At 38.2% G+C, this 22,684-nt stretch overlaps 2 pseudogenes; both read right to left on the bottom strand.

Moving 5' to 3' along the window:
* Positions 1-22,684, bottom strand: part of LOC102486754 (nuclear autoantigenic sperm protein-like) — a 453,231-nt pseudogene that overhangs the window by 391,562 nt on the left and 38,985 nt on the right.
* On the bottom strand, positions 791-1,095 carry LOC102495884 (10 kDa heat shock protein, mitochondrial pseudogene; annotated as a pseudogene).

The raw sequence follows: 22,684 nt of genomic DNA, 5'->3' as shown, positions 1-22,684 counted from the left end.
CCCCGGGGGGGGGGGGGGGTGTGATTTCTCATCTTCTATCTCTCAGTCTCTCTCCCTGTCTCTACAACAAGCACACACACCCTACAGCAAAAATCTCTCAAAAATAAACAAATAAATACAATAAATAAAATTAAATAAATAAGACTACCTCAGGTTATTAAGAAAATGAAACTCCTGGTAACCAGCAAATGGTGTAATAGTTACGTTACTGAACTCTCAAATGGTCAACCACAATTTTAGTCCTAGACTTGGATGCCTAAAACTACGTGTTTTAGGCACATGCACGTGCATGCTGAAAACCCTGAGAGGAGAATGGAGGAGAAGGGATTGTGGCATGGCCATACCCCCGGGGGATGATTTCTCACTTTCTGTCTCTCTGTCTCTCTCCAGTGAATGCACGCATCCTATAACAAAAAATTCTCTTGAAACAACAAAAGTAAAGAAAACAAAACTTCTGTTGAAAGTATGGCAGTAGAATCATGATTTACCCAAACACATAAAATGTATAACAATCAAACATGAACCCTAACATAAACTATTGACATTGTGTTATAATGGTGTATCAATGGTTCATCAGTAATAAATGTACCATTGTGGTGCTGGATGTTGATAGTGAGGAGGCCGTGCATGTGTGGGGGTAGTAGTATATGGAAATCTGTACTTTTTTTAACATTAGATATCATTAGTTTATTTTAAAAGAGAAACATGGAAATTATTTACATAATGAAAGATTTCACAAACTTCAGAGGAATGGGCACTTTATGTGATGCCATTTCAGTAGTGATTTATTTCAGTTTACATACTTTCCAAGAATGTCACTATCTCTAAGAAATACTCCTTGTCATCTAGAACCACTTTGGTGCCTCCATATTCCAGAAGAAGAACTTTATCTCCAACTTTCATGTTAACTGGTCGTCTCTCTCCACCCTTTCCTTTAGAGTCAGATCCAACAGCTACTGCTGTTGCTTGCAATACTTTTCCTTGAGACTTTTCTGGAAGCATAATGCCTCCTTTGGTTACTGTTTTGGCAGCACTAATTTCAACCAGTGCTCAGTCCAAGCGTGGAAGAAACTTCCTAAATGACTGCCCTGCCATGACTCCTGCACATACAGCTCATACTTTGGTCTCAGGCTGCTGCGGAGCAAGTATAGAGATGCACACTCCGGCCCTTCTGACATGTTAAAACCCCATCAGCATGCAGACACACTCGCCACCGACCCCCACCACACAAGAGCAGGCAATCTGTACTTTCTGCTCAATTTTGCTATGCAGCTAAAATGGCTCTAACAATATTTTAATGAATTTTTAAAAAGAATTGTTTAATTTTATTTATTTTTATTATCAATTTTCTATAGGACATATGTGCTCACCAGAGACAGAGAGAAAAGGCAAGTGAGAAAGCAAATCCCCAGGTCCAGGACTCAAACTGCCATTGGCCATGTGGGAGTCCAACACTTTAACTATCATGCCACCTGCTCGAACCAAAAAAAAAAAAAAAAAATTTAAAGAAAAAGACTAGCTTGGGACCACCAAGTGCCAGCAGATGGGATAATGGTTATGTCGCTGGACCCCCACATAGTCGACCATAATTCAGGTCCTGGACCAGTGGCTTAAATTCACAGCAACCATGTGGGTGTGCATGCCCAAAATCTGGAGAAGAGAATGGAGGAGAAGGGATTGCAGTGTGACAATCGCCCCTAGGAGGTGATTTCTCACTTTCTTTCTCTCTGTGTCTCTGTCTGTCCAGTGAGCACACATGCCCTATAACAAAAATCTCTCTCAAAAAAAGAGAAAAAGTAAAGAAAAAGACTAGCCCATGGTCACTTTAAAAATGCTGGGAGACCCACAGAGGTCCACAGATAACGCTTTAAGAAACAGAGGACAAAATAAAATTTAAAAAAAAGAAAAAAAAAGAAAAACCGAGGATAAACAGACCAAACTCCACAGATTCACCTTGTTACATTCTAGTCATTTATTTCATTATGCCATAATAGCCACAGAATATTTCCACCTTCCTACTGCTCCTACTCCTCATGTTGCTTTCACTAAGTCATCTACTTTTAAAAACATTATAAGTACCTTCATTTTAAAAGAAAGTATTTGCTAAGAAATTAGTTCTTAAAATCCATTATTTAAAATTCTAATCACAAAATTAAGTTATCTGTGTCCATCTTATAAAAATTAGTCTATTTTCCTTTCATAATAAATATTTCATAGCAATAAGTAATTTTTAAGACTATAGAAAAAGCTCAAAGCTCTGTGAAGGTGTGTAAGGGATCACTGTATTATCTACTTTCATTTATGTGTGAAATTCTCATTAGTAAAAAGGTTTTGTTTCAGTAAAGCTAAACTAGAAAGTGAAAGTATATACCTGTTTGACCTACCAATAATTCTACACACAGTAGTTTTAATTCTTTCAGATTATTATAGTCATAGAAAAATATTCTGCATTGTGCAGCACCACCATCTGAAAATATAGCACAGTATTTAAGAATGTAAGTTCAGAAATTAGACTGCCTCGGGACCAGCAGTTTGCGTAATGGCTATGTCGCTGGACTCCCATGTAGTCAACCATGGTTTGCGTCCCAGACACGGTGGTTTAAACTCACGCCGGGCGCATGTGTGTGCATGCCCAAGATCCCGAGAGGAGAATGGAGGAGAAGGGATTGTGGCATGGCCATCCCCCCTGGGGGGTGATTTCTCACTTTCTGTCTTTCTCTCTCTCTCTGTCTGTCTGGTGAGCGCACAGATAGCGAGCGCCCTATAGCGAAAACCTCTCCAAAAAAAAAAAAAAATTACACTGCCTCAGACTGCATTCTAACTACTCTACTTCTTTTTTTTTTTGGAGAGGTTTTCGCTATAGGGCGCTCGCTATCTGTGCGCTCACCAGACAGACAGAGAGAGAGAGACAGAGAGACAGAAAGTGAGAAATCACCTCCCAGGGGGGATAGTCACGCCGCAATCCCTTCTCCTCCATTCTCCTCTCGGGATCTTGGGCACGCATGCACACATGCCCGGCATGAGATTTAAGCCACCAGGTCCTGGACGCACACCGTGGTCGACTACATGAGAGTCCAGCGACATAGCCATTACGCTAACTGCTGGTTCCCATAACTACTCTACTTCTTAGTTGTAACATTGAAATAGTTCTTTATTCTGTTTAAGCTCTACTCATCCCACCTGAAAATGGGGACAATCTTGCCATAAATTCATTGTGAGCATTAAATAACATAAAATATATAAAGTCCTAGTGCAGTGTCTGGTCCATAATAGAGGCTCAATAGATATGAAATATTAATAATATTCCAACATTCTTTATTGCCATAATTCCTCTAACATCAAAAGAAGCAGTAAAACCAATAGAGAGTCTAATATAGAGATGGTGAAAGATTTCAGAGATTGACAACTCAGATATTAAAAATCATCTTCCTTTTCCAGTGTATTTCTAGATTAAATATTTTAAATGTGTAAATAATTTATAAAAATAAAAGAAATTAGAAATTTCATTACAATCTCACCCTAAATTAAATAATCTAAAGAAAGTGTTGCCATTGAATCGCCGATCTGTTTTTAAGTCCATCTTGGCTTTTCTTCCCTCTAGGCCTTCTACATCTTCTTATACTGAGCAAGAGATATGTGGATGATTTGGACCTCCCAGTGTCTCCCACATGGATATGTGGAAAGCCTGTCAAGGCCCTCCACGGCACTCTCACTTTACAGATCTCATTAAATTTTAGGCTAACATTTGGGTCCATCACTTGCCTAAACCAGAGCAACAAATTCAGGCTATTTGGCCACTTGTCTTCTTCACATCTGCCATTAAAATCACTATTTCTACTGACAAGTACGACTGAGCATGAGGTTTTTCCATTCTGTACTCTAAACCAAATAAGCCCCCTCTGGTGGGGGAAACTGCTGGTTTTCATGTTCTCCAGTGCTCTAGTAAACTTCTGAACAGATCTAGCTTAGGAGTGGTGTTCAGGGAATGTGGGTGGGAGAAGACTCAGGGAAGACATGGCAATATCACAATCCCTTCTCCATTCTCGGATTTGGAGTATGTAGGCACACATGCCCCAAGTATTTTTCAAGCTGCTATGTTCAGGACTCAAACAGCAGTCAACCATGTGGTATCCAACCCCCTTAATCACCACACCACTTGCTAACCCAGCCTTTTCTTCATGAATTGTTTCAATGTTTTAATCAATTTTGAGAGCTCTAAAATGATTGTTTTTGATAGTTTTGTCCAGTTTTACTTACTGTTGTATAGTGTTTTATCAAAAAAGATATGATGAAAACATACAGTGGGTTTTTTTGTTTGTTTTGGTTGGTTTGGTTTGGGTTTTTTTTTTTTTTTTGCATTTTTGTTTTGTTTTGTTTTGTTTTTGGAGAGGTTTTTGCTATAGGGCGCGTGCACTCACCAGAAAGACAGAGAGAGACAGAAAGTGAGAAATCATCCCCCAGAGGGGATAGCCATGCCGCAATCCCTTCTCCTCCTTTCTCCTCTCAGGATCTTGGGCACGCATGCACACATGCCCAGCATGAGTTTAAGTCACCAGGTCCGGGACTCAAACCGCGGTCAACTACATGGGAGTCCAGCGACATAGCCATTATGCTAACTGCTGGTCCCAGTTTTTCTGCTTTTTATTCATGCTAGAGCAGTGCATAATCACGAAACAGAGAAAAAGAAAGAAAAGCATTCTCCACAAGGCTGTCACACCATGATCCCCTTCCTTCAGTACTCCAAACCACCAGTACCCTGGACATGCAGATATGTGCCCAGTTTGTTTTCAGGATGATCAGCCCAGGGATTCAAATTACAATCAGCATGTGGCTTCCAGTTCTGCAGTTTAGTATGCTACCCTCTGTGCCACAAAAGCCAGGCCAGAACATACAACATTTTAACACAAAAGTTATGATGTGTTCTAAGCTGTCTAACTGGTAGCCATTGTTACTAAATTTTGTTTTGTGGATAGCAAATATAATTTGAAATAAAATGCTCATATAATCTAAATAAAATACTGGCCCTTTTTGATATATTTTGTGTGGAGTTAGATTCCCTAATATATAAATTATTCAAGTTCCTCAAGAAACAAGGATGCTAAAAGTTTTACAAAAACTCTCTTTCTGAGGTGCTTCAGAAACCCTCTTTTGTCTCAAAAACATTTATTTTCCAAAGGATTCGAATAATTTTTTATACCAGGATTCTAAAAATGTACTTTTAGTGAGAGTATATGATATATGAGTGAGATAAATCTCTGTGAACAAAATTTTAAGAAGCCAGCTTGAGACTCTAAAAATAAATAAATCTGACTGCAAAACCCACAGTTATCAAAAAATATTTGTGCTCTGCTGGAGACATTCTCTTGTAGACAAAAGCACTGAAAATGAACTCACTGGGTGCTGGCCTCCTGGCCTAGTAGTTAAGGGAACTAGACTTTATATAGCCTACCTTGGCTCAAATCCTGAACCCAGTGGCTTAAAAAACAAGCCAAATGCATGTGCATGTCTAAAATCCTGACAGGATGGAGCAATAGAGAAGAAATTACAGTGTGACCATGCCCCATTGGGAGTGCTTTCTCTCTCTCCTTCTACTTTTCTCTGTCACTGGTAAGCACACATACCTTTCTCTCTGTGTCTGTCTCTGGGGAGTGCAAATGCCTTCTGCCAATTAGAAACAGGGGGTAGGGGGATCACTGTGATTAAGTGTAAGCTGTGTAAATAAATTCAGAGTGCACTAAACTGTAGTTCAGGAAATCCTTTTATTTTCTGTGCTATTAATCATCCTGATCACAGTCTAACTAATCACAGAATGAGAACACAGAATAATTAAGGCAGCCTAAAGTAATGAATCACCTTATTCATTTTGAGGATCTGAAATACTTATAATTAACAGTTTTTTCTTTGTATTATAGTAGAAAATTGTAGAACTTAAGCACAATTAGCTGAAAGGCAACTGAAAAATGTAGTAAATATGATATTGTATTATGAACTGCTTCCATGTAAGTTTTCTGATATTTGGATAAAAGAACTTAATTTACATGAAAGGGTTATCATAATTATCTGCCAACAAATTATATGGTCTCAATAAAGAAAGTGACAGCCTAGAAGAAAAAAGCAAAAGAGAGTATATAATTCTTTATTGCTGCAGAAGGAAGTGAAAAAAGATGCCAAAATTCCAGTATTTCTTGGGAACCAAGAAAAAAAGGTAATGATTTTTAGGGCTGAAATTGCACCCTACATTCTCAATATAGTAAAACTGGTATATAAACGTGTTTTTTTTCTCCTAAATAATTATGAAATTTCAAAATGAGTGAACAGATGCGAGTAATGGAAAGAAAATGTTCTTTCATGAGGAAGGAAAAATTCAGCACATTGCAATGATGCTCCCTGCTGGGACTTTTTTGATACTACACCAAAGAGCCTAATTTCTAGCAGTGTCTCATTGTCTTTGCAAGCCCAGTACTTTTAACAAAGCTTTAAGAAAAACAAAAAATGAATTCAATCCTTTTACAAAATTTAGCCATTTCCAGGATATATAAAAATTGAAGTGATTGATTCTGGGTAATGCCATTCTGAACATAGTGTTTGAACCACTTAAACCTAACTAAATCCCTTAGTGACATTAGTTATATAAGAATAGATGTTCATTATTTATTTTTAATTCTATTCAGATATTCCCAAATGGAGATTATACTTTTGCCAAATGACAATAGTCCACCTAATTCTATAGCCAATTTTTTTCTTAACTTAGAAAAGTACTTGTGTGTCTCAAAAGGCCATTCCTAATAAAGTATCGCCATTTCTTGGGAAAAGATACCAAGAAATCCAGAAAATCAACTCAAAACTTTTTATGAGACTAAAACCAATGCCATTTCATCACTTTTAAATTGTCATAACCAGAGATGGACTTATTGGGAAGTGACTAAAGCCCCATGTGCAGGGTCCCCTGTGAATGCTGGGAGTGATTAGGAGTTGTGAAATATTCTACACAAGGAAAAAAAAGGCAGGCTATAATAGGGGAGCATTTGTATGTAAATATTTCTGGTAAACTGCCTCAAGATAGCTTAGAAAAATGTTCAAGTAAATTGCCATGATTTGTTTTCCTATGTTAAATATGTCATCATACCTGTTTCATATCTACATTTTTAATGTTTCTATACTTATTTATTCTGTAAGTGAAAGAGAAAGAAACAGAGACAGAGAGACAGCACCCCAAACAGGGTTCTCATGCCAGTGTCCACCCTCAGCTTCAGCTAGACCAGATCATGAGCGCCCATATTCAGGGAGGTCTCCAGATACAAGTCAGGAACCTTCTCATGGGAGTCAGCCTCACAAAGCACTGTGTCACCGCTGTGCCACCATACAGCCCAGGTTTTATATTCTAATGTTCTCTTTCTTAAATAGGACCACAAAAATGTTATGGACTCACAAAAGCTGAATCTACCCCAGATAGTACAATACCACCCAGTATAGTTTTGCCCAGAAAATGTTATTCAATTTTTAATGGACTCATCTTATATTAATAGAAGGAAATTCTTTTAATGGCAATTTTAAAACCAAGACTAAATAAAAGTTGTAAAAGGCATTGGTAAAATACTTTATACAATTTTTAAGGGAAAGAGAGAAAACAAATATCCAGCAAAAGTGAAACCTCCCAGCAGTCAGGAGCCTCCAGGTCTTGATATGCATGGAGAAGTTAAAAGTATTTGTTTTAAGTGAGGCAATCTTGGATTTCAATTCCGAATCCATCATCCTATATGAGGGGTCTTTCAAAAGTTCACAGAAAACACATATTATGAAAAAAAACTATGTATATATTTCAAAAAAATACAACAAAATTAATTCATACTTTCATTTCATTTTTCCATGAGCTATTTGGAGTCCCCTCATAAAATATGCCATCTTTGGCTAATCAGTTATGCCTTAAAAATAGGAGGCATCGAAAAAATTTACTGAATAAATAAATAATTCATCATCCTCATATCTATCCAGATGCTTTAGCAAATTTATCAGTTCAATATTTTTCTATTGTAAAACAACATTTATTGCACATCCCTTAAAGGAAAGTATTTGAGAAAAGGTTAGGGAAGCATGTAAGAATTCAAGCAGTGTTGTTTAGTTTTACAAAGAGGATTTTCATTTGACTGAAGAGATTGGAAAGGCTTCATGGAACAAAAGGACATTTAGAGATGATGTCCTGAAAGAGTATTAGAATTAGACTTGGATGACGAGGAAGGTAAAGTAGGCTAGAAACATTTCAGGTTGAAAGAATAACACTGAGCCAAGATAGAGAGGTGAAAAAGTGGTAGGAGCACATGTTCTGGGACTAGACAGTCGCCTTGCTGGCTTCTGGTATAGCAAATTCATGGGAGGCTGTAGTGGAAGGTATTCAGGGTCACAGAAACACAATAATTAGTGATCTACCCTGTTCTGGAGATGCTCATGAAATTCTATCGTAGTGAAATTCCACACAACCACTGTTATAAATCATACTTGGCTTTCTTTATAGACAACCATTTTACTTGGAACAAAGAAATAAGGGACCTAGAACAAATTTTTAATGAACTACAATGAAGCTATTCCAGTTCCAGTGTTGAAAAAATATTTTACTTTTTAATAAAATCTTTCATCCAAGAATAAACTACCTGTAACTCTTTAAAATATTGACTTCTCTCACAAAGAGACCTTTGAATTTAAGGTATACATTACAGCCATTGATAGAGGATTGCAAGGGAAAGGAACATGGTGGACATTGGGTTAATGTCATAAATTTTCTTACAGGCCATTAGGAGGGAAAATGTTCTCCAGGCAAATGTCAACAAAGGTGGATAGATGGGGAAATGGCAAAATAGCCCATCCTGTTGATATAATAGAAAAAGTAATGGTGTTAGATGAGTCTTGAGTTTCTAATTGACCTCTGTCATTTGGCACCAGTGTGACCTCAGATAATTGATCTAATCTCTCTATGCCTTGGTTTCCACTTCTGAAAAATGAAAAGCATGATCATCATAATAAAACTTGCCAGGGGAACCAGCAGTTAGCGTAATGGCTATGTCGCTGGATTCCCACGTAGTCGACCGCGGTTCGTGTCCCGGACCCGGTGGCTTAAAACTCACGCCGGGCGCGTGTGCGTGCATGCCCAAGATCCCGAGAGGAGAATGGAGGAGAAGGGATTGCGGCGTGACCATCCCCCCTGGGGGGTGATTTCTCGCTTTCTGTCTCTATGTCTCTCTCTGTCTGTCTGGCGAACGCACGCGCCCTACAGTGAAAATCTCTCTCAAAAAAAAAAAAAAAAAAACTTGCCAGTAATATACTGTATGACTATCTCCCTGTGGGAAGAGTATACATTTTCATTCCACTGGCTTTGGTCCTTACTATGCGATATGTTTTGTCCAGAATGTGACATTTGTAATTTCCCTTTGTTACGAGAACATGTTCCCAAGGAGGCTGCTCTTTCAACCTGAATTCTAAAAGGAAAAGGACATTGAGCAGAGAAGCAGCTGACCTACATACAGCCTATATAACACATAAATGGCAAAGACTGTTATTATAAGCCATTGAGATTTGGGGATTATTCCCGCTGCAAAGTCACATAAAACACTATGCTGCCCACCTCATATGTTTGTTATAAAGTAGCTAAATCAAATATTTTAAAGCACTTCAAAATTTCTATCCATGCCTTAAACTAGCTCCTTCTCTTAGTCCAGGTAGCCACAGGTCAGAAAGTTTGGAAACAGAACTAGTGATGTGAGGGAGTAAGGGAGAATGGGAATACTCACTTTCAAAACTGCATCTCCTTGGGACCAGCAGTTGGTATAATGGCTATGTTGCTGGACTCCCATGTAGTCAACTGTGATTCAAGTCCCAGACCCGGTAGCTTAAACTCACGCTGGGCACATGTGTGTGCGTGCCCAAGATCCCGAGAGGAGAATGGAAGAGAAGGGACTGAGGCATGCCCATACCCCCGGGGGGTGATTTCTCGCTTCCTATCTCTCTGTCTCTCTCTCTTTCTGGCGAGCACATGCGCCCTATAGCAAAAAATCTCTCAAAAAAAAAGAAAAAACAAGAAACTGCATCTCCTCCTACCCCTCTTCCATTGCCACCCCATCAGCAGTATATGGAGTTCGTAATTCATCTCACCATACCTCATAAAACAAAATAAGCCTAAGGGTGGTTGTTTTTGTTATTTGTGATATGAAATACCATGAGAATGTTGAAAAGGAAAAATATCTCAATGCTACAGATTTTCATGCTTCCCTGGTCCCAGCTCTTCTGAGAAAATGTTCAGAATTGTCTGAATCTGGTTTATCCACCTATTGGTTAAATGTTACTTGAATCTTTAGTTTAGTTAAAATTTTACCAGAACTTCTATGTGGAATCTTATTTATACTTAAAAGACACCATGAAAAAAAAATAATTAATTAATTAAAGGGTAGCTATAAAAAGAAAAAGAAGACATGGGGTAGCCCATGGCCCAATGGTTAAAACAGCAGGATCCCACAGAGCCAGCCAGAGTCCGGACCCAGTGGCTTGGTCAGAGTCCTGGAACCAGTGGCTTGAAAAACATGCCAGGTACATGTGCATATGTGCCCAAAATCTGGAAAGGAAGAAGAAACAGAGGAGAATGGATTATGACATGACCATTCCCCATGGAAGTGGTTGCTTGCTTTCTCTTTCTCTCACTCTCTCCCTCTCTTCCTCCCTCCTTCCCTCCACATGCTCCCTGGCAAATTAAAAGGGAGGGAAAGATATTTTAAGCAGTAGTAAAAAATCCTTGACTATACTCAATAAAGAAGTAACTATTAAGGGCCAGTTTTATAACTCAGCAGTTAATGATGCCAGATCCCACATGGTGGACTGCTAATCAAATACTGGCCCCAACAGCTTGAAAAACAGACATGAAAAACATGTGTGCATGTATGTCCCAAATCCTGTCAGGCTAGAGGAAGGAAGTAAAAGGACTGCAGCATAATCATGCACCGCTGGGAGAAGGTGCTCTCTCTCACTCCTGAGCACAGGTTCCTGGTACCAATTAAGAAAAAAAAAGGAAGTAATTGTTAAGATGGCAGAGAAAAAGTCTAAGAGATAACACCATGATTCATTAAACCAGGTAGAAATGCTAGTAAGAGAAATAGATGGGCCAGTGATTGAGCCCAAAAACAAACAAACAAACACATTTTTGTTATAAAAGCCATATAGGATTACCATGTCTGCATGAAGAACATGGGTTTCAGAACTATATAAGCCTAGACATGTTTAAATCTCAGCTCATCACAATCTCTGTGCAGCATTAGGCCAATTACTTAGCTTGAGACTTATTTCCCTTATGCAATAAAATAAGGGAAATAATAGTTCTCTCATGGGATTACTGTGAGCATTAAATAAGGTAGTGGAGCACCTAATAGAATAACAGCTTCTCCAAAAAATTCTCATTCTTCATTTCTTTTCCATTAACCTTCTTCTGTTCTCCATATCCTGAATTAATCTTCAGTAACACATGTGCAAGTATTTTTGTTCCCAGGTTGAAAACCTCCTGTAGCATAACAATTGGGACCATAATTTACCACACAAAGGTAGAAGACACTAAAACGTTTTGTATTTTAAAGCCAACAGTTTTGAAAAGATGTACACATTTACAAGTAGATACTTTCTTCTTCAACATATTTATAATATTTATAACTTTCAGAGGTCACACACACGCACGCACACACACACAACACATTTGAAATATGTAGAAATAAACTCACACATTTTCCAAATAAAGTTACATCATCAGTTCTATACTTCTCTGACCTCAAAGTCTGAAATCCCTAGGAACTACAAAAAGAGACAGAAAAGGAGAAAGAGAGAATACCCCCCACACACACACACACACCCATCAAGAGGTCATGTAGAGTGATTCCAGGGAACAGTAGAAAATCCGTACTGAATCCAGGTTTTCAATACTGGGTTTTAACTCCCGGCTACAGTTTCCAACACATGACATAATTTAGTAATTAGATTAGGCACAGGAGAGTCACAGGACTTAAAACATTATTGCATTCAACATGTGAAATATAAATGGAAAATCCACACAAGTCATAAATTGTTATAAAGAAACTAAAAAAAAAATTGTAAAATGGCAGCTATCATGTTTTAAATAAAAAGAGAAAAAGAAGGAAGAATGGTTATTCCATTAATATATAAATGGGATGAAACCTTCCTAAATCCTTCATACTCTATCCACTCTTCAATGATCCTCTATCATAAATGATTCCCTAGGGCCATTATAAGATCCAGTAGTAGGATGGATTCTCCAACTATGACGATACTTTTTCAATGGAAAACCACAGAAATTTAGAAATATATTTTTCACTCCAATCCAGTATTATCAGCACTACCACCCATAACACGTATACATATATGAACTTACTCATATATACTCTGAAAAAATAAATAAATAAATAAATAACCTTCTAAGGGCTCTTCATTTCTTTATTTGAACCCATTCATTGATCTGTAATTGAAAATTTAGATGACTCAAAAGTTCTAGATGAAATTAATTTTACCTATAAGTAGCATATGGTCTATTTCAGGTGTCTCTGTTGTAGCAGTAGAAGATTAATGTAACATAGAAAAATGTATCAAATCATACAAAAAATTTTGTCTATTCATACAAATTTAGCTTTATGTTTTGATCAAGTTTATGTTTTAATGATAAGCATGCACTGAGCGAAGTATTGTTCTCAATCTTTGGACAATAGTTCCAGAACAGTAGGGAGAATAGATCATGCTATAATAGCACAGTTCATTCACATCTTCATTCTGTTCATTTATTCATTGACTGAGTGCCTACTATATGCAACATATTGTTCCAGCTGGGGTTGATTTGGTACACAAAGTAGATGAAAACTGCTACTGTCATACAATTTACATTATAGTCAGTGCCATTAATCATTGGAAAAAATAAGTAAGTTAAATTACTTAAATTATCATCATTGTTATAAAGAAAAATAATAGTGGAGGGAATAAGGAATTTATGTGCAGTTACAAACATATATATAAACAGAGCAATTAGAAATCCCCCACTTAAAAACTGTGATCGACGGACCGGAGGATGGTATAATGGTTACATCGCTTTATTCCCACATAGTTAACTCCAGTTCAAGTCCCAGATCCGGCAGCTTAAAACTCACACCAGGTGCGTGGTTGTGCATGCCCAAAATCCTGAGAGGTGACTGGAGGAAAGGGAATTACAAAATGGCCATCCCCCACTCTTGCCTTCTGTCTCTCTGTCTCTCTGTGGAGTGCATGTGCTCTATAGTAAAAATCTCTCTAAAAAAATTTTAATAAATAAATAAAACAAGTTTTAAAAATTGTGATTGAGGGACCAATAGATGGTGTAATGGTTACATCACTGTACTCCCATGATGTAGTCTACCATAGTTCAGGTCCTGGATTCAGTGACTCAAAACTCACGCTGGGCAGGGACCAGCAGTTAGCATAATGGCTATATCGCTGAACTCCAACGTAGCCGACCACAGTTCAAGTCCTGGACCCGGTAGCTTAAACTCACACCAGGAGCATGTGCGTGTGTGCCCAAGATCCCAAGAGGAAAATGGAAGAGAAGGGATTGTGGTGTGGCCATCCCCCATCAGGAGTTACTTCTCACTTTCTATCTCTCTGTCTCTCTCTGTTTCTCTGGCAAGTGCACGTGCCCTATAGCGAAAACCTCTCAAACGCGCGTCCTAAAGGAAAACCCCCTAAAAAAAAAAAAAAAAAAAAAAAAAAAAAACTCACGCTGGGCACATGTGTGTGCATGCTCCAAGTCCCGAGAGGAGAATGGAGAAGAGACTCTGGTTTGGTCATCCCCCCAGTGGGGGAAAGATTATTTCTTGCTTTTTCCCTCTATGCTCTCGCTCTCTGTTGAGCATACACACCCTGTAGCAAAAAATCCCTGTCTTTAAAAAAAAAAATTGCCATTAAGCAAAGCCATGGAGTTGAGGGGTCAGTTCAACAAGGGCAAAAACTCTGAAGCAGGGACATACATGGAGTATTTGAGAAATGGCAAGATGACTGGTAAGGCTGGAAGAGAGAGAAATAGGGGGCGAGGTCAGAAAAGTCTTAGTAAAGGAGAGAAGACTAAGGTTGTATTGTGAATGAGATAAACAACTATGACTGGGTTTTCATCAGAGACTGACATACCCTACCAGGTTTAACAAATCACTCTGACTACTAGGTGGAAAACAGATGGAAGGATGGGAAGGCTAGAAGCAGAAAGCCCATCTGATCTATACCACAATACTACTGATACCTACATTCTCACAGTGAGGACAAGGCTGAGGAAGAATAAGTTGTTGAATTCTGGTAATATTTGAAAGGTATAGCTCACAGAATTTTTTTTCTTTATGCAAAAAGAAAAGGAAAGAAGTCAAAGATAACTCTTTGATGCTTACACAGAGTAACTATAGAAAGAAGTAACTATAGAAAGAAGTAACTATAAACTGCGATGGAGAAAATCTTGTCAGGACCTGCTTCAAGTCTTGACCTATGATTCAAGACTTCTTCTATGCTTTTCTTAGGGAGCTAGTCAGAAATACTGTGAAAGCTAAAGTACAAGGAGCAAGTAGGAAAGTTGAAAGACACAAGTAGCCTGGGAATAGTTTGAGATTTTAAAATCACATGCGAAGAGGGCCTTGAATAAGTGTACCAGGAAAGTAGCTGCAGCTGAAACATTGCCACTATAAAGACCACTATTAAGTGTAAAATATTTGCATAATTGGTATTTTATGAGATCAAACTATTCCTTGTGTTTATTATTTAACTAATGCATTATGGCTCCTGTATCTTGTGGTTTACAAATCATCAAGAGCTTGGGATATTCGTAGTCATGTGAAGAGTCAAAAAAAGATGTCATTCTCCAAATTGCAAACTGATCTTCTTGGAACAAACATAAATATTATGAACAAAGAAGTAAGCCACTAAACCTAGCTTTGTCCATGGATCTTCTACTGGGGCCAAGTTTCGATAAGGCACAAAGGAAGGTCACTCTTCCAAAATTAGATGACAATTCTAATATTTGTGTGGGTAAAGGTTTGTTCTCCTGTCCAGTACTTAAAAACACATAGTATGAATCCTGCCTGCCAGTAAGGAACATTCTAAATATGAGACATAAAACTGTATATGCTACTGGAATTCCTGAGCACTATCATGCCACCTCAAGCAAAAAGCTAGCTTACTCAACATTTAACACACCTCAATAAATGATAAAGAGCTACTTCCTTTCAGGTTTCAAGTAGATACCTTCAACTCATTTGCTCTTTTTTGTTTTTGTTTGTTTGTTTTGCTATGGGGCACGTACACTCACCAGAGAGACAGAGGGAGGCAGAGAGACAGAAGGCAAGAAATCACACCACCACCACCACCCCCCGCCGGAGGGATGGTCACGCAGCAATCCCTTCTCCTCCATTCTCCTCTCGGGATCCCTTCTCCTCCATTCTTTTCTCGGGATCTTGGGCACGCACGCACACATGCCCAACGTGAGTTTAAGCCATTGGGTCCAGGACATGAACCATGGTCAACCACATGGGAGTCCAGCAACATAGCCATTATGCTAACTGCTGGTCCCTGGTTTGTTTGTTTTAATTTCCAAGTGCATTCACCAGAGAGAGACAGAGACAGAAAGAGAGGGAGATAAAGAAAGCACCTTTCATTGGGGTGTGGTCACACCACCATCCCTTCTCCATTTCCACTCTGTCTGGACTCTGGGCACTGTGGCACATGTGCCTGCTACGTTTTTCAAGTTGCCAGGACCACGATTCCTATTGGGCACATGGAGTCTGGCTCCCTTAACCACCAGGCCATGGAGCCAGCCTTCATTTGCTCCCTTATTTGAGGAAACCCCCCCAACAAGATTGCCCACTCTTTTTATTGTTCACTTACACTGCATAAGGTAGAATTACAGAATAATGAAAGCAGTTTTTTCATCAGTCTCATGTCCAAAAAGGCAAATTTTGCAGTCTAATTTGTTTCAAATTCCCAGGCTACTATATTCAAACAACCTTACTCTCTGGCTAATGAGTCCATGTTTTACTCTTATTATAACTCATGAGAATCACAATTCCCCCCCCCTTTTTTTTTCCTGTAAGGTATGTACACTCACCAGGGAGACAGAAAGACTCAGAGAGAGAAAAAGTGAGAAAACACACCCTAGGGAGGATGACCATGGCACAATCCCTTCTCCTCCATTGTTCTCTCAGAGTTTTGGGAACACAAGCACAAGCACCTGGTGTGTTTTTCAAGCCACCAGTTCCAGGACTCAACCACGCAATTAGCCTTGTGGAATCCTGCTGCTTTAACCACACCACTGGCTGGACTCGCAATTGCCATTTTAATAGCCCTAGAGTAGGGTACAATAACAAAGAGTTTAGTCTCTGGGTCAGACCTCCATTCCAGGCCTAATTCTGCTTCTTATAAGTTGGGGTGACTTTGGATCCAGTTTCATTTCTGTAAAATGACGTCAGCAATAGGACCTATCAATTGGCTACTGTGTAGATCAAATGACAAATGACAGCTGACATTGTGATTGGTAAACAATAAATGTTCAAAAGAAAAGTCCACCCTTAGTACTTGTTGAGCCTGGACCTATGGTAAATGAAGTGGATCTACTGTATATGAAAGCTCATAGACCCATTTACTATAGGTCTCAATATTTGAAAGCTATGGGACAGCCCCATAGCCAGTGGTTTAGAGAACTGGATCTCACATGGCCAATTACAGTTCAAATCCCGGCCCCGTGGCTTGAAAAACATACCAAACATATGTGTATGTGTGCCTAAAAACCTGACAGGATGGAGAAATGGAGAAGAAAGGGTTATGATATGACCACAGTCCACTGAAGGGTAAAAGCTCTCTCTCTCTCTTGCTCACTCATTCTCTCTCTGTTTCTCTGTGTGTGTTTCTGATGAGTACACAATCCTCTGGCAAGTAAAAATACATGTCTTTGAAAGCTATAAAATTGAGTCAATAAACTGTTGATACAGTTTAACTGTTAAACTAGTTTAAACTGTTATGTTCTCTTTATCCTATCTATTCTATATATTACATATATAGAATATCCTATCTATTCTATATGTTATATATAGAATATCCTATCTATTCTGTATGTTATATATAGAATATCCTATCTATTCTATATGTTATCTTACTATATATATGATATGATTTAGAATTATTATATATTATATATATTATTCATAATAACCTAGGACTACTCCCAGGTCCATACCAAATACATAGTTAGAAAACTGGTAGCCCTCCTCTCCTTAGCAGCTGCCCTTTGCTACCCTACTACTGACACAGACAACTCTTAGAATGATAGAAACTCAATAAAGACCAAAGAGGCCCCAAAGTCAGGCTCACAAATGCTTAATCAAGAGCCAACCTGTGGCATGGTATTTAAAATGGCTGGCTCCCACATGGCTGACCCTAAAGTTTGAGTCCCAGAACAGCACTGAAGAACCATACTGGTTGCATATGCATGCATGCATGCCCAAAATGCCCAAAGGAGAGAGATTGAAGAGAAGGCACTATAGTTTGACCATTTTCCCTGAAGGGTGATTTCTGACTCTCTCTCTTGCTCGGGAATGCACATACCCCTGGCAAATTTTATTTTCAAATAAGAATGTTTGATCAGATAATTCCAGAGTCTCATATATCCATAAGCCATCTTGAGCTTCGGGACTCCTACCCCATGGGAAGAGGGCTTGAACAGTCCTCTAAAGCCTGGTAATCAGAGGATTTCTCCTGACAAGGTCTGGAAGTTTTAGGTATTATTTTGGATGACAAAGTTGTTATTACCTGCTATAGAGTAATAAAATTGCTTTAAAAGTATAAACAATTGAGGATACTAGAGACAGTGAGGGAGGAGAATGATAAACGGGGAAGGGTAAGAAGGGATCGAGGGGAAAAAGAAGCAACACATTTAAAGGACACAAAAATGGAAAATTGTCTGTTGCTGATAATATGTATGATAATAATATCTTTTACTGTATTAATCTTTCACTGTTCCTAGTGTACATACTAGGAAAATTCCACTTATAGGCTGTAATGATATGCAGTGGTTGAATATATAAAAATTAACTAATTAATAAAGTGCAAAGCCTGACTTTGGGGCCTCTTTGGCCTTTTTTGAGTTTATTATAGTATGAAAAAGTTTGAAAGCATGTATAGTTTTTTTGTATGTAATTCCATGAAAATAAGATTTTTTGCATCCAAGAGGGAAATTTTATCTAAATTTTTAATCTAACATGTCTAAACATATGTTGTATGAATTTTTACTTTTGTTTAAATTGCCAGAGGGCTTGTGCACTCACCAGAGAGAGATAGAGACACAGAGAGGGAGTTGGAAAAATCATTCCCCAATCTCTTCTTCTTTTCTCCATCCTATTAGGATTGGGGGGATGTATGCACAATACCTGAAAAATTTTTTAAGCAGCTGAGGCCAGGATTTGAACTATGGTTAGCCATGCGGGATTTGGCTCCCTTAACTACTAGGCCACAGGGCCAACCTATGTCGTATGAATTTTTATATCCTTGCATGCTAATGCATATATGTAATCATTTTGAAAATAATATGGTGATTACCTTTTAGTTTTGAGCAGAATAATCTAAATTAGTGGTAGATTTTTTTCTTCAATTTCAGTCCCACATAGTTGACCACAATTCGAGTGCTAAAGCCAGCAGCATAAATCTCATGCCAGGCACATATGCATCTGTGCCTAAAATCCTGAGAGGAAAATGAAGGAGAAGAGATTGTGGCATGGCCATCCCCCCTGGTGGGTGATTTTTTTGCTTTCTGTCTCTCTGTCCCTCTGGTGAGCAGACATGCCTTATAGCAAAATTATCTATCTAAAAACAAAAAGAAAGAAATATTTTTTAAAAGTCAAAAATTGGGGAACCAGCAGTTAGCGTAATGGCTATGTCGCTGGACTACCACGTAGTTGACCGCGGTTCGTGTCCCGGGCCCGGTGGCTTAAAACTCACGCCGGGCGCATGTGCGTGCGTGCCCAAGATCCTGAGAGGAGAATGGAGGAGAAGGGACTGCGGCGTGACCATCCCCCCTGGGGGGTGATTTCTCGCTTTCTGTCTCTATGTCTCTCTCTGTCTGTCTGGCGAGCGCACGCACCCTACAGTGAAAATCTCTAAAAAAAAAAAAAAAAAAAAGTCAAAAATTGAAATATAGTCTCTATTGTTGGAAAAACTAGACTGGAACCACATTTGGAAGTACAAAAGTATGAGATTTGTCATTTTGTTTTAACTATACAACTAGCAAAAGGACAAATCTATAGTAAGAGTTTGAGATAGTTTACTATCTCAAGAGAATTTACAGAGTTTAAATATAGGTAAGGTCAATTTTAGTAAGATGAATGAGGTCAAAATCATGTGTTAATTATCACAAGGTAAGCAAACAAATTCAATTTCCTATGACAAAATTTATCATTTTAGTGAGCAACACAATTTCCTACTACAAACATTTGAATAAGCCTCGAGGTTAACATACAGTCTTGATATTATAGGTATTAGGAGATTAAAAATGTAACTCTGTATTTCTTTAATCTTCCTTATCTGAAATGAAATTTTAAATATCAGACCTACACCTTGAATTCTTAAAGAACTTATGTCCACCATGTTCATTCTTATTTTATATTTCTTTTACTTTAAACAAGGTTGAACTTACTTGCTCAATTCAGACAAAACAGCTAGATAATTCTAGGCTTGCCCTATAGGAGCTGATTTTGCCTGACATGTATCTTGGAGTAGAACAGGCCACAAAATACCTGGGGGCAGAAAGGTCAAGAAAGAGAGGTAGAAACAGGAAGAGAAGGATAGAGAGACAGAAAAAGACAGAGAAAGATTAAACAGAGGCTAGGGTTATACACAGAGATATTTTCTCCAGTCCCACCAAGAAGTTGTCACTCCCACTCCCAGGTGGAAGAAGGGTTAGCGGTATAATGAAGAATGAAAGCTTGCTCCCACGTGGGTGCTTCCAGATGGGTGAATATGTTAGCGAGCATTTCCATTTTATGACCAGGAGGAACTTGGGGAAAGGGAAAGCATAGTTCCCCTACAGATGCTATTGTTCAGGAAAAATATGAAGAATGAGAGCAGTGAAGGAATCTTGGGAAAAACAAACAATAAAGAAACGGATGGGGAAATAAAAACCAGCAAAATGGGAAGAGTTGCCAGACTGTTAAGTAAATGTCTACTGGAAACTTTCAACCAGAAAAATTGTTCCGGGTTGCCCAGTATTATAGAATCTACAATCATCGTAGTAAAAACTGTGTTCGGACTAGGGCAACTGAATATTTTCTGCTCCATCTTCACCCTCCAGACCCCAATATCTAGACAGGACAGACTAATCTCAGGTCATCTCAGAAGCCATCTACATATGAATTGACAGACCAATCTCAGGCCATCTCAAAAGTCATCTACATCGGAGCTGTGACTGCGCCTTTCAGGGACTAGGGTAACAATATTTTTTGCTCCAGCTTCACCCTCCAATATCTGGAGAGATAGGGTAACCTCTATATTCTCTGTCTCTCTCTTCAATTTTTTTAAAGTAAAGTACTTCTTGCCTTTTTAATCTCTCTTTTATCTTGCTAATTCTCATCTCCTGAACACAGGCATAGGATAGACCAATCTCAGACTGTCTCAGAATCTAAAGCTGTGAGCTGTCCCTTTCATGCAGGGTGCTAGCATACTTTTTTTATTTTTTGCTTTTTAAATTATTTTTTCCTTTTTAAAAATTTTTGTCTTTTTTGTTTTAGTTTTTTCTTTTCCCCCTTGTTTTCTTTTCATTTTCCTTTTTCCTTTACCTTTCTCACTTAGGTACTCAGCCCCACACATTGAATGTCTATACAGGTCTAGGTTCACATTAGCCAAATATCTGAATACTTTTAGTGTCAGAGAAATCCTCAATTCCCACTGAACCTCCTGCACAAAGTTAGAAACTTCTCTTCATAAATCTGAACTCAGACATTTTTCTGTGGATACCATGTTGCAAAACACAGTAGAAGAAAGAAGCAGTAAACGGAAGTCCACAAGCTTATAGTTGCAGAAACTTTCTCCAACAAATTAGCCAAAAGTGAATATACCACCAAATGACTAAAATTCAAAGAAAGACTGCATGGTGAGCAGAAGGGAGAAAGATGGAGATACAGCGAAAACGTGGCTCAATTCTTCCCACATGCCTCTGAATTCTCAGAGCTTAGCCTAGGTGTACCTGTTCTCTAGAAATCAGGAGGCCTTTGTAATATCCGGTTCCAATGACAGAAGCACAGGTTGCTTGGTGAGCATTGGAGAAATAAAACTGCAGAGAGATTGCAGATCTCCTCCTGCACACCTCTGAATGCTCAGCTTTAACTCTAAGAAATTAGAAAGAAACACATAATCCATTAGATGACCAGAAACAACTGCAGAGGCACAAGAAATATGAGAAGCCAAGAAAATATCTCTCCCCCAAGGGAAAAGAATAATTCCTCATTGCCCACAGATGGTACAATGAAACTTATGGAAATGTTATATAATGAATTCAGAATATTCATAGTGACAAAACTAACAGAGATACAAGAGAAGAGAGACAACGAACTCCAGAAGATGCAAGAGAAAGGATACAACAAGTTCCAGGAGGTAAGGAAGTTCTTGCACAATTTGAAATACACACTATAGAAAGAATCCAATGGAACTATCAGAGATGAAGGCTGTAATACAGGAAATCAAAACCTCCCTTGAAAATATTAGAAACAGATTAGATCATGCAGAAGATTGAATCTTAGATGTAGAAAACAGAACCTCTGACCTAGAAAAACTCACAAAAAAAGACTGAGAAAATAACCCTCCAAAATGAGAATAATACATGAGAAATATTAGATACCATTAAATGCCCAAACATCTGGATAATAAGTATCTCAGAGGGTGAAGAAACCAATAAAGGCATTGATCATCTATTCCAAGAAATAATGGAAGGAAAATCCCCAAACCTAGAAAGGCATTCAAATATCCAAATCCAAGAAATATAAAGAACCCCCAAATAGAATCAACCCAAGAAGATCTTCTCCAAGGCACATTACAGCCAGATTGATCAAAACCATAGACAGAGACAAGATACTCAAATAGACAAGAGAGAAACATCAAGTTATTTACAAAGGATATCCCATCAGGATAACATCAGACCTTCCTTCAGAAACAATGCAAGCAAGAAAGAATGGGAAAATATATTCAAAATGTTAAGTGAAAAACAGTTTCAACCAAGAATACTATAACCAGCAAGATTATCCTTCATATGGGAAGAAAAGACAAAAACATTCTCAGATAAACAAAACCTGAAAGAATTTACCAACACCAGACCAGCTCTCCAAGAACTTCTAAAGGGAGTCCTATACCAGAGAAACTAAAGACAAACTCACAGAAATCAGATTACAAAAAACAACCACGAAAATGGCCAACATAATGATAGGGACAAGTCAAGAAAAATCAATAATGACATTGAATGTTAATTTTCAGAATTTAAACAAAAAGATCAGACCACAGTAACACTAAATTGCAAAATATTTGAGAGTATTCTTATTTTGTGACAGAATGATTATTTGTAAAATTTCAATAGTATCTGTTGCTTTGCATCAGAAATTAGAAATACTGGTTAAAT

Source organism: Tupaia chinensis, unplaced genomic scaffold (assembly GCF_000334495.1).
Source record: "Tupaia chinensis unplaced genomic scaffold, TupChi_1.0 Scaffold000402_1, whole genome shotgun sequence".
Classification (NCBI taxonomy): domain Eukaryota; kingdom Metazoa; phylum Chordata; class Mammalia; order Scandentia; family Tupaiidae; genus Tupaia; species Tupaia belangeri.
Note: the sequence above shows the minus strand (reverse complement) of the source record. Positions and strands in the feature narration are given on the sequence as shown.